The following is a 12,663-nucleotide window of genomic DNA, read 5'->3' on the forward strand; positions in this document are numbered from 1 at the left end:
GCAGTGCCACAGGCTGATCGCCTCCATACCACGCCGCATTGATGCAGTAATTCTTCTTGCAAAAGAGCCCAGACCAAGTATTGAGTGCATACTATACTGTACATGGACATACTTTTCAGTAAGCCCACATTTTCTTTTTTTCATTGGTCTTATGTAATATTCTAATTTACTGAGATACTGAATTTGGGGTTTTCAATAGCTATAAGTCATAATGATCAAGATTAAAAGCAAGAAACGCTTGAAATATATCACTCTGTGTGTAACGCATCTATATAAAATATATGAGTTTCAATTTTTGAATTGAATTACTGAAATAATCTAACTTTATGATATTCTAATTTTATGAGATGCACCTGTAAATATGGTATCACTGCCCCCTTGGGGGTTGCTCGTAATTGTATGTTCTTCTCTGCCACTTTGACCCTGTGAACCGTCCAGCCCTCTTGCCTGACACTCTAGGCTCAGACATGTTGTGTATACCTTTAACCACTTTAGCCCCGGAGGATTTGTCTGCTCAAAGCCCAGGGCCTATTTTGCGATTCGGCACTGCGTGACTTTAAAGGAACAATTGCGCGGTTGTGCGATGCTGTAACAAAATGAAATTGATGTCCTTTTTTTCCCACAAACAGAGCTTTCTTTTGGTGGTATTTGATCACCTGTGTGATTTTTACTTTTTGTGCTATAAACAAAAAAATAGCGACAATTTTGAAAGAATAACAATATTTTTCACATTTTTTATATGAAATTCTCAAAAAAAAATATAAAAATCAAAATTTTTTAACATTTTAGGCCAATTTGTTTTCTGCTACATATTTTTGGTAAAAAAAAAATCGCAATAAGCATATTTTGATTGGTTTGCACAAAAGTTATTGAGTTTACTAACTACGGGAAAGATTTATGTCATTTTTATTGTTTTTTTTTTAACTAGTAATGGCGGCGATCTGCGGTTTTTTTTGTGGGTCTGCGACATTGCAGCAGACAGATTGGACCCCTGACTGACATTTTTGACACTTTTGGGAGTACCAGTGAGATTGCTACAGTAATCAGTGCTATAAATATGCACTGTTACTGTAAAAATTACACTGTCAGGGAAGGGGTTAACTTTATTGGTGATCAGTGGGTTAAATGTATCCCTAGGGGGCGTGATTCTAACTGTGGGGGGGGGGCGTGGCTTGTGATGTAACCACAGAGACATACGATCCTACATAGCAGGATCATATAGTCTCTGCACTTACATCAGGGAGAATGACAGACGGCTGTGTTTACATCAGCCGTCTGCCTTTCTCCCTCTCCTGCGGGAGTTTGCAAGTGGCCGGAGGACATTGGAGCCACCGGTCACACACGCGGGGATGCCTGTGAACGAGTGGGGGCGGGTGCGCGCCTCCGGCAGCGCGCGCTCGCCCCCTACAGGCTCCTGGGCGAGCAACGTAGTACTACGTCGCTTTGCCCAGGAACGGCTGACTGCCGCAGTAAATGTACTTGCGGTGGACGGCAAGTGGTTAAAACACACTGACACGATGCAAATAGGTTTCAAATCTTTAGCTTTGCTTTACTCAAGAAGAAGGCTTAAAAAGTGTATTAATCAACATGGCCCTGGATAAACAGCCAAAGCTCAGTTGAAATAACACTAAAGAACAGTTAATAACCAGCTATAGTAACAAGTAAATACACCAATATACACAGTATCTTACAGTAAGTGCCTGAATCTCTCAGAAAGCTATAAATTGCTATGAGAAACACTCCCGCTAAAGGGGGACTCGGGGCCGGCCTATAATACCTGTATCCTAATGAGAGATGAGGTAATCTGGATACCAGTATCGTGTCCCTTTTAAAAACAATGAGATAGCAATGTTCAGAATGCAGTGCCTTGCTATTATCTTCACCGGCAGTTGGAGCTCAAAGAACAAATGATTTCCCAGTATAGCACAGTGTGAAACAAGCAATACAGGATAGCTGGTTCTGAATAATGATGATCCACTAACTGATCCAAGTGTAGAATATCTGTGTTCAGTGTGTAAGAGAAACTGTAGCAACTGGTAACTGGGCTTTGAGCAGTTTCTCTCCCACCAATCCTGATGTCCCTCTTATGAGTTCTGGAAGAACAGGCAACAGCCACTTTCCACACTGTGAGACAATGAGATGGCTGAGCTCTGCTGTTTCAGTGAGTCCTGCCAACTCTAACTCGATCAGTGATGCTGCACGGATGTCTGCGATGTAGCGAGTGTCATCCATCCCGCCTGGGCTGAGTCTGCAGGCAGCTGGGTGGCGTGCAATAGGCCGCAGTCCTCTCTCTCTGACCGATGCACACACGATAGATCCCGGGATGCAGGAGAGCATGGGCCTGTTCAGCAGATCCCTTTATAGTCTCTCCCACAATTCTCCCCTGGAGCAAATAGCCTGCTGGGAGGTGTAGTTCATAAAGAGTTCAGCAGTGCAGTAATATCCTTTTAGAAGACTACAGTTCCCACAATGCTTTTCTTCCAGTCTCAGGAGTATGATACATGAATTCCGAGACCAACACTAGAGGAGCATAGAGACAGTCTGAGACAGTCTGAGAGAGCAAAGAATAAGTCTGTGGTGTCAGATAATGGTAGTCTGCTCCCGGCTACATCATTATAGGATTTCTTCTCACTTCCTGTTTTGGCTATAGGACAAAAAATAAGGAGAAATCTACTAAATGTGACACTGATTGCAAAAAAAAAACTATTTGGGGTTATAGTCCTTCCTTATCCTATCCAAAATGAAAAAAGTTTTGTTTTTATTCTACTTTATTAAATACTAATTAATGTTCACTAAGAGTTAATGAGGGGCTAAATTGTTTTTTTTTTTTAAAACCAGTTGTAAAGTAATAGTTTTTATTTCTAAATTAATGCACAACAGGATCTCAGCTGTTACACTGACAGCTCAGTTCTGTAGATTACACTGAGACAACCACCTAGAACAGTGGTCCTCAACCTTGGTCCTCGGGCCCACTAAAGCACCGTACACACGATCAGATTATCGAACGATCTGTCGTCCATTTTTTGTTGCATGCTAGTCTGATGTGGAAAGTAAAGAGGTTATTTTCATACGAATTTTCCCGTATGACAGAATTCTACTTCAGAAGTGATGTCATGTGTTGGATTGTTTTGTATGTGTTCTTTCGTCTCTGAGCATGCCTAGTCTTGCTCTTAAGATTTTTTTCTGTCGAAATCTGTACTAATGAGACAAAAATCGGACGTTGTATTACGGACAACAAAAATTTTATAGCCTGCACATCAGGATTTTGTCAGCCGAAAAGTTGGAGTTGGCTGTCGAAAGCACCATACTAACAATCCGAAAATCGACAGATCGGTCGTCGTACGTCGCAGATAAGGCCCGTACACATGATAAGAAAATCTGTAGGGAAAATTCATCCGACGACCGATCTGCCGATTTTCGGATTGTTAGTATGGTGCTTTCAACAGCCAACTCAGACTTTTCGGCTGACAAAATCCTGATGTGCAGGCTATAAAATGTTTGTTGTCCGTAATACAACGTCCGATTTTCGTCTCATTAGTACAGATTTCGACAGAAAAAAATCTTAAGAGCAAGACTAGGCATGCTTAGAGAGGAAAGAACACATACAAAGCAATCCAACACATGACATCACTTCTGAAGTAGAATTCTGTCATACGGGAAAATTTGTATGAAAATAACCTCTTCACTTTCCACATCAGACTAGCATGCCAGAACAAAAACGGACGACAGATCGTTCGATAATCTGATCGTGTGTACGGGGCTTTACAGGCCAGATTTTAAGTATTACCTTAGACTAGAATACTGCAATCACTGAGCAGCAAATGAGATCATCTGTGATGTAATTTAGTTATCTTGCAAACCTGGCCTGTTAGTGGGCCTCGAGGATCGGAGTTGAGGACCACTGACCTAGAACACCGATGGTTACAAAGGGAAAGTTTCGCTCCCCCAGTATAATCTTCAGGACTGAGCTGTCAGCTTGATCCTGCACAGCTGGGTGATATAGGGTCATGAGTAAGTTCTATGCAGTGCAGCGCCCAAGGCGGGTGGCTTTTCTGCCTATGCCTTGGACCAGCCCTGGGGACAATGCCTGGTGATTGTCCTAGCACTGTCTAGCACTTGAGGGTGTCCCTTCTCAGCCTCCTGTAAGCCTAAAAAGTCAATTTAGAGATTGCACATAGCTGTCTTTTCAATAAAGTTAGGAAAAAAGAATACATAAAGTTTAGCTGCATTTACATCAGTCATCCAGGCATGTGCAAGGCAAAAACCTGTTTCATGTGCAGAGATAGATGAGTAACTTGAAAAAGGAGATAGTCTGACTGGCCCCACATGTCGTCACCTTGGTTTTCTCAGCACAGCAAAAAAAAAAAATGTAAAAGTGCATTGCAAGTTTATATAATTAGTAAATGATTATGCAACACACTTCTGGTTTTAATGCTTGAATGCTTGATGCCAAGGTAACAAGGTCAGAAAATGCCAATATTAATGGAACCAGAAATAGCTTTTACGACAGTGTGGACTTAAAGCCTAAGTTTACCCATACTAAAAAATCTCTATATACATACTGTGACACCTGTAAAGAAGAATGTACCACAGTTGCAAGCAGAACACTTGAGTTCAGGCATACTTCCCTTAAAACATTTTTCCCTAAATCCAAGGCCTGGATGCTGCCCCTATGACTTCTGAGCGCATGATAAAAACAGAACATGGCGCAGAGGGGCTAAGCACCCTGTCATGTACCTGGTAGAAGACTGAACTGACGAGGTTGGCCTCTTTTGTATCTTCAGCCCAGGCCCCACTAAAAATGGAACCGATGGTGCCAATGGACAGGAGGAACATGAGTGGTGACAGATGTTTATAGCAGAACTTGCAGCAGGAGATGCAGGCTTGAGAAGTTAGGCAGGACATTAGGCCAGGAGCAGATGTGATGTACGCTGGACCAGCCGAGGTTAAAGGGGCACTCCGCAGGTTCTGAAAGCGTGGCTTGTCTAAGCTCTCAGCAGGCCAGGAGCGAGGTCACAGAGGTAGCCGATGTTTGTAGCAGGGCGGGCAATGAGGTACAGAAGAATAGACGGAAGCATGGTCAGGAACGGAGCCAAAGTCAGGAACAGGTGGGCAGAGATACAAGCAGAATTCAGGATCAGGTCAGTAACAAGCCAGATCATCAACAGAAAGCAGATACAGGTTACACTCAGGACATAGGGAAAGCTGAAGACCAGTCAGCACTGACAGTGATCAAGAACATTCCTTAAATAGCCTCTCTGGCGCCAGAAACTGTGAGCAATGCGTTCACGGACATTTCAATTAGCAATCTTGCCTTTGCTCATTTCTATTAGGGATGCTACGCACATGTGCATATCTATGTGCCAGTCATCATTATGGAATACCCTTACACACCCAGTGTGCATGACGCTTGTGGATACCGCCAGGTCAGCAAGTGGTAATACGTTCTGTACAATCTGGTGTCATTTTACATTCTTATATTTGCATTTACAGTTTTATATTTGAGGAAAGGAGTTCAAGGAGTTGTGTTGATGGTATGGGAATAGCTACTGTGAATCATGTGTAGTAGATCAGGAGAAAATTTGGGGATCTAAATTTGGCTTGGAGTCAACTTTGTGGGCTACGGTACGGATTTGTATTTTCTATTCCTCCCTTTTTTTCTTCTTTTTTATTGTATTGTTTTTTAAACGCTCAGTTAAAAAGCCTCTTTTCCTTTTTTTTTTGTTTACTCTGATTGTATACAGTCATCTTCAAACATTGTGTTTTTGCACCATATATTGCAATCGTGTGCTGTCTTGTAATCCATTAAAAATGTTTCTGTAAAATATTATGGGAAAAATAAAATGTAGAGTTGTTTTTTTTTCGGTCGACATATCCAGATTTTCATATCGTACAACAAAGAAAAAGGATATGTGCACCGTGAATCAACAATTTATTATGCAACTGCAGCTTCCAAAAACTGCATGCAGGCAGCCTATGTAAGTCATGAAGCAGGTATCCTCTCAGAGTGTCCCCATCAGAGAGCCGATGTCCCCATCAGGATGTCCCCATCAGAGTGTCCACATCAGAGTGGTCCAGAGAGCAAGTGTCCCATCAGAGTGACCCAGAGAGCAACTTTCCCAATCAGTGTGAGCTCATGGAGCAGGTGTCCCCATCATAGTGTCTCCATCAGAGAGAAGGTTCCCCCATAAGAGAGCAGGTGTCCCCATGAGCGTGACTCCATCAGAGAGCAGGCGTCCCCAATCAGAGTGTGCCCATGGAGCAAGTGTCCCCATCACAGTGTCCCCTTCCATCAGGTGTCCCCATCAGAGTAACCCGATCAGAGAGCAGGTGTCGCCTTTAAAGTGACCCCATTGAGCAGGTGTCTCCATCAGAATGATCCCCTCAGAGAGCAGGGGTCCCCATGGAGAAGGTATCCCTATCAAAGTTGTGAACCATCACAGTGCACCCCTAGATTGAAAAACTGTACCTAATAGATAAGTCCTTGCAGCAGGCAGGCAGGGGATAAAAGCGGGAGCTTGAAGAGAATGTGTGCTACAAGGGGCAGGAGCTGGGCAGAGAAACTTGCTGAAGAGGGAGAGGCACACAAGTGATGTCACAGGTTGCTAGGACATCAGTGGTCATAGCAACCAATGAGGGTGTGCGGATTCTAACATTGCAGACTTGCAGGCTGACTCGGACCTGGGGAAGGCACAAACTTTGACACCAGGTTCGAGTGCTGAGTGATGGAAGGAGAGGAGTCAGCTCTCCTCCCTGTGCAGGGTGAAAGACAGGGGTCAGTGAGATGGAAAACAGGGGTCAGCAGAGCAGAGGATAGGGGTCAATTGAAATCTGGGGGGGAAGGGGCAGCCCACCATAGCACCCCTCTAGATCCAGCCTTGGATTGTGGGATATATAGTTTCTTTACAGAAAGTGTCAGCTTTCAGACTAAAGACAGAGGTGATAAAGATACTTACGAATGCATTCTGCCGGCGAATACTTGCAAGAACCCCAGCAGAGGTTCCCACGATCAGCTGTGAGTAGGCAGCCCCATTGAAAGCAATTTGAGGCTGCCGACTCTCGCAGCTTATCACGCCCACTCACATGTAAATGTTAATGCTGTGATCACATATAGTGTGACCTCTTATACTTGTGAGTATTATTACACTTTATTCTTAATAAATACTATCATATACTTCAAGAGGTCAGTGTACTCTGTGTTTTTCCCATGGAAGGTATTTTAAATGCATTAATACAATATTGTGTTCACATTAAATATATATACTGTATATGATTTTGATAGAGGGTGTTGAAAGGGTATGTTTCTCCCACAAACATTTGGATGCTTATAGGAATCCCTCTCTCCCATATCAGTAAAGTGAAAAAATATATGTAAAAGACACACATGAATGATGTTCCTTTTTTCTCCAACTGCTATCATTTGCATTCAAAAAGTACTTTAGTTATTCAGCAGCTTACATCTGCATAGTTGCCAACATTATCAAAAAAAATTTAGGGTCACTTTTTTTTTTTAAGTAGGCGGAGTTATACTTTAATTAGGAAAAAGAAAGGAATAAAGAGAAAGAAAGAAAAAAAAAGAAAGAAAAAAAAAGAAAGATAGAAAGAAAGAAAGGACTTGATCGCAGAGCAGCTTCATGCCACAACACTGGAAGCCCAGACAGCGCACCCATTGGCTGGGACACAGTGCAGTCTGCCTCCTGCTACCTCCTCAGCCAAGAGGTAGCTGCAGTTTGCTCTTTCACCTCTCCCAGAATTTCCCAACTCTCAGCTCACCCAGCTTACTATGTGGGTGGGCCAGGATGACATAGTGACCACCTGCACTCTGCACCAGGTGATGGTGGAGCAATGCAGCCATTTTATGGGGGAATCAGACCCCCCGGCACAGTTCGCTCCTGCCCGGTACAAACCCTTTTTTCTGGGATTCTGTTGGCAATAGGGACTGTTGGCAACTATGCATCTGGCCAGATGGAAAAGTTAGTTCTAGATGCACTGGGGTTGATTTACTAAAACTGGAAAGTTCAAAATCGGGTGCAGCTCTGCATAGAAACCTTCCTGTTTTCCTTTTTTTTTGTCAAAGCTTAATTAATCAAGATGAACCTAGAAGCTGATTGGCTACCATGCAGTGCTGCACCAGATTTTGCACTCTACAGTTTTAGTAAATCAACCCCACTGTGTATTATAGTGGACATACACTATACATAGCATTTTAATGGCAATTACTTTTAACCAGTGGTGGACAGAGTCACTAAGGGGTTCCTGTGCAAATCCCCCATTCAACTAATGGTCAAGTAAAATTACATATTCACTGTGTATTTCACAAGGAGATGAAAGTGATTGGTGGCAATAATAAATTGATAACAGATCAGAAATGTTGATACGTGAAGCCTGTTAGGTATGTGAAGACATACAAATAAAAAAAGATCAACTTGAGACGTGTTAATGAGTCACACAAACAGAAAACCTGTTGTCTTTTGTAAATTTCCTTCCATAATTTTTTCTTAGGCTTGTTAATGACAAATCTTCACAACATTGCAGCCAAGAAAATGGTGATTAAACATTACACCATAATTGATACTAATCCCAAAAAGTTACACAAACACATGCTGCCGTGTCCCATTGTCGCAGCTTCCCAAACGAGGGTAACTCAATGTTACTAACATTAAGGGCTCATTTACATAATGCCGTTCTACAGTCTTTTGTTATCCAATGCATAATATTGTGTGATGTAGAATGCATTTATGTGAGTTGTGTTAGGGCAGCCCAAACATAGGATGCAAATAAAGAACGGACAAACGAAAGACATGCAGCATTTTTTCCAAGCCAGCAAATGGCACCACAATCAGCTAATGCACAGATAATACATGTTAACATGCAATGTGCGTTACCGTAATGCACTGCAGTGTAAAAAGCTTTTTTCAGCCCAAATGGTGCAGATTCTTGAATTAAAGTTGTGTGAATATGGAGTGAAAACATTTTTAAATAGACCCTTGAGAGTGTTGTTATTTATCAAATCATCCCATCAGCTGCAGGTTATATAAATCTAGATCTCATAAAGTGAGATGTCCTAAAACAATATACCTGTATTTATTGTGCAAATTAGCAGCAAAATCAGGTCACTCTTTTAGCAAAGTATTTGCAATGGTTTTCTGTATCCCCTGTGCCTGTAATCCTGGGCAGCAAAATGTGGCAGATTTTCATAGGCCTGAGACTGATTTTCACTCTAAACCATGGGTGTCAAGCTCAACTTTATTGAGGGCCGCATCAGCATTATAATTACCCTTAAAGGGCCGGTCCCTTACATGGTCAGCAAACTGAGACATGGTCAGCAAACTGAGACATGGTCAGCAAACTGAGACATGGTCAGCAAACTGAGACATGGTCATGGACTTTAGAGCACCAGAGAGGGGGATTTATGAAAAAAATCTGCAACCTTGTAGTAAATATGTTTCAAAATCTGTCTTATTGCTCCTGTTTAGCATTGCCTTTGAGGCAAAACTGACAAATGTCCCCCGGACTTTACAGTTATGTCAACTCTACTTTATTTTTTTTTAAGTTTAATAATATCCCCTAATTAGTAACTGGATACCTAATGGCTGTCATTCAAATTATCTTTCTCATTTGTCATTTAAATGATCTCTTATCTAGGACTCAATGAGGTGAATTGTGCATGTTCCAATTTAAAGGTTTTAGTGTATTCTGTCATACAATTGTCACGTAAGTGTAATGGATAAAGTCCTCATTCACACTACAGCGTTTTTCAGTTTTTGTTTTTTTTATACCTAGTTTGCCATGTTGACTATGAAATTGTGCAAACTAAACACTAATTCAATGACCACATGAGCAGCATTTTAACGATTTTACTATGGTAGCTACATATTTATCTTTACACTGCATTCTCCAACTCCATAGCATTATATGTAGTACACAGTTCGACATCAGATACAAGTACTTGAACACTGGTTGTCCGGCCAACTCTCCCACACTCATCAATGTAGGTCCTCTACGAGTGTGTTCTCTCTGAGTCTCCATGATCTGCTCTAGACTCCTCTACACCAGGTTATACAGGTGCACAATACTCCACCCAATAGTTCTAGCCAAAGAAGGGACCTTACTAAAAGGGGTGCTAACCCCTTCTTCCACTTGCACTGCCCCATCCCTCTCCAAGTCTAAATGCTACTGTAGAGGGCATTACAAGTGACTAAAATCAAGTTAAATTCAGAGGAATTGGGTATTTCAACTGGTTACATTTAACATACAGTACATGTAATGATTTTTAATAAATACATATCTGTATAAAATGGTGTTGTTACCATGTGCATGGAGCTCAGATTTAACATCAGCCTTTTGAAATACAATTCAATTAAAAACAAGAAGGTAGTGCTGATATTTGCAATGCATTTATTATCGTAATATACTTTATAGAGTATTATGTTCTCCAGCACTGTAGCTTTGTGTATGTGGTAAGTGTATTAAACTGTAAGTTCTTTAGAGGATAGGGACTTAGTGAATGGTTCAGTGTTCCCTGTTGAGTTCAGTGCAATATACGAAATAATATTTAAATAAATAAAATAAATACATGTTCTTTAGCATCCATTTTCTTTTGCTTTGTTTGCGATCATAAGTGATTGTGAACACAAAGAAGCAAATAGCAAAAAAACAAAATACAACTAAACAATAAAATAAAGTGTTCATAAAAACTGAATTTTTATCTGCTAGCTGACTCAAACAAAAGTTAGGCTGATGACAGACAAAAAGTAATGGTCTTAAAAAAATATATATTTTATTGTGGCAAAACTATTGTAGGGAGAGATGAATGTAAAGGTGGATTGCTTTTGATGGAACAGCACCACCCAGTGTCTATATTATTAAGATCATAGGAAGAAATGACAAAGAGGCTAACATTATAAGTCAAAAGTTATCTGCTAACAAACAATGCTGATTGGGGAATGATTAAAGTCTAGTGAACAACTTATATGATGAAATCTGAGCTATGAAAGCACCTGGCAGCCAATAAAGACATCTAAGTCAGGGCAACATTAGACACCAGTTTAACCTCCCTGGCGGTATGATTCTTTCCGATTTTAGGTGCTGAAAGCGGTACCATTATTTTGCATGTAATTCTTAAGAATGAGCAGCCCAAACCAACTATTTACATATAAGCTTTTTTTTACTGTGCGTTCTTCTTTATAACATCTCAGGTATAATAAAGTTTGAAACACAAAATCATAAATTATAATATAACTAGACATTAAGCCCCTTAAATTAACGGGCGCTAGAACATATGTGGTCAAACATTTGTAAAAACAGACTTGTTCCAGTAAGGCGTACTTTGCTACTGAAGTCAGTTTGCTTATAAATGTACCTTTAATAGCGTGTCTATGTTCTGCGTTTTTTTTTTTTTTTTTACAGTAATGCACTTACAGTGGTAGATTTCAATCAGGCAATGTCCCTTTAACAGCGTTTCTACAGTCGCAGATTTGCTTTGCTGAGTGTGAGAGGTTTTTTCCTCTGTTTAAATGATCCTTTTCCTGACAGCAACAGCTTTTTTCCTTTAAAAATGAATCATGGCTCTATTCGCTTTTTTCACCACAATAATTACAGTCAAAGGGTTTACCAAGTATAAGTTTCCTCATGCAATTACAAGTATAAGTTTCCTCATACAATGTCCTTTTAATATCTTTAAGTCTCTCCCCCATCAGCCTCCTTGTCCGAACTGTCACGCACTGTGCACTGCGTCCCTGTTGTTCTACCAATCTAGCAATCCAATCTAGTGTCCCCATCGGAGTGCCTCCTTACATCAGTGTCCCCATCGGAGTGCCTCCTTACATTAGTGTCCCCATCGGAGTGCCTCCTTACATCAGTGTCCCCATCGGAGTGCCTCCTTACATTAGTGTCCCCATCGGAGTGCTCCCTTACATTAGTGTCCCCATTGGAGTGCCTCCTTATATCAGTGTCCCCATCAGAGTGCCTCCTTACATCAGTGTCCCCATTGGAGTGCTGCCTTACATTAATGTCCCCGTCGGAGTGCCTCCTTACATCAGTGTCCCCATCAGAGTGCCTCCTTACATCAGTGTCCCCACTGCAGAGTGCTCCCTTACATCAGTGTCCCCACTGGAGAGTGCTCCCTTACATCAGTGTCCCCATCGGAGTGCTCCCTTACATCAGTGTCCCTATCGGATTGCCTTCTTACATCAGTGTCCCCACTGGAGAGTGCTCCCTTACATCAGTGTCCTCATCGGAGTGCTCCCTTACATCAGTGTCCCCATCGGAGTGCTCCCTTACATCAGTGTCCCCATCGGAGTGCCTCCTTACATCAGTGTCCCCACTGGAGAGTGCTCCCTTACATCAGTGTCCCCATCGGAGTGCTCCCTTACATCAGTGTCTCCATCGGAGTGCCTCCTTACATCAGTGTCCCCATCGGAGTGCTCCCTTACATCAGTGTCCCCATCGGAGTGCCTCCTTACATCAGTGTCCCCATCGGAGTGCCTCCTTACATCAGTGTCCCCATCGGAGTGCCTCCTTACATCAGTGTCCCTTTATGTGCCTGGGTCAGAGTTCCCCTGTATGAGCCCTGGTTAAAGTGCCCCTGGTCAGAGTCCCCCTTTAATAATGTGGTCAGAGTCCCCCTTTAATAATGCGGTCGGAGTCCCCCTTAATAATGCG

At 41.9% G+C, this 12,663-nt stretch overlaps 1 protein-coding gene across 1 annotated transcript in view; it reads right to left on the reverse strand.

Moving 5' to 3' along the window:
• The window catches only part of CLTRN (collectrin, amino acid transport regulator), a 100,406-nt gene that overhangs the window by 66,949 nt on the left and 20,794 nt on the right, over positions 1-12,663 (reverse strand). The gene's annotated exons all lie outside the window — the stretch shown is intronic.

The sequence above is a fragment of the Pelophylax lessonae genome (genome assembly GCF_965119305.1).
Source record: "Pelophylax lessonae genome assembly, chromosome: 2".
Taxonomy (NCBI): domain Eukaryota; kingdom Metazoa; phylum Chordata; class Amphibia; order Anura; family Ranidae; genus Pelophylax; species Pelophylax lessonae.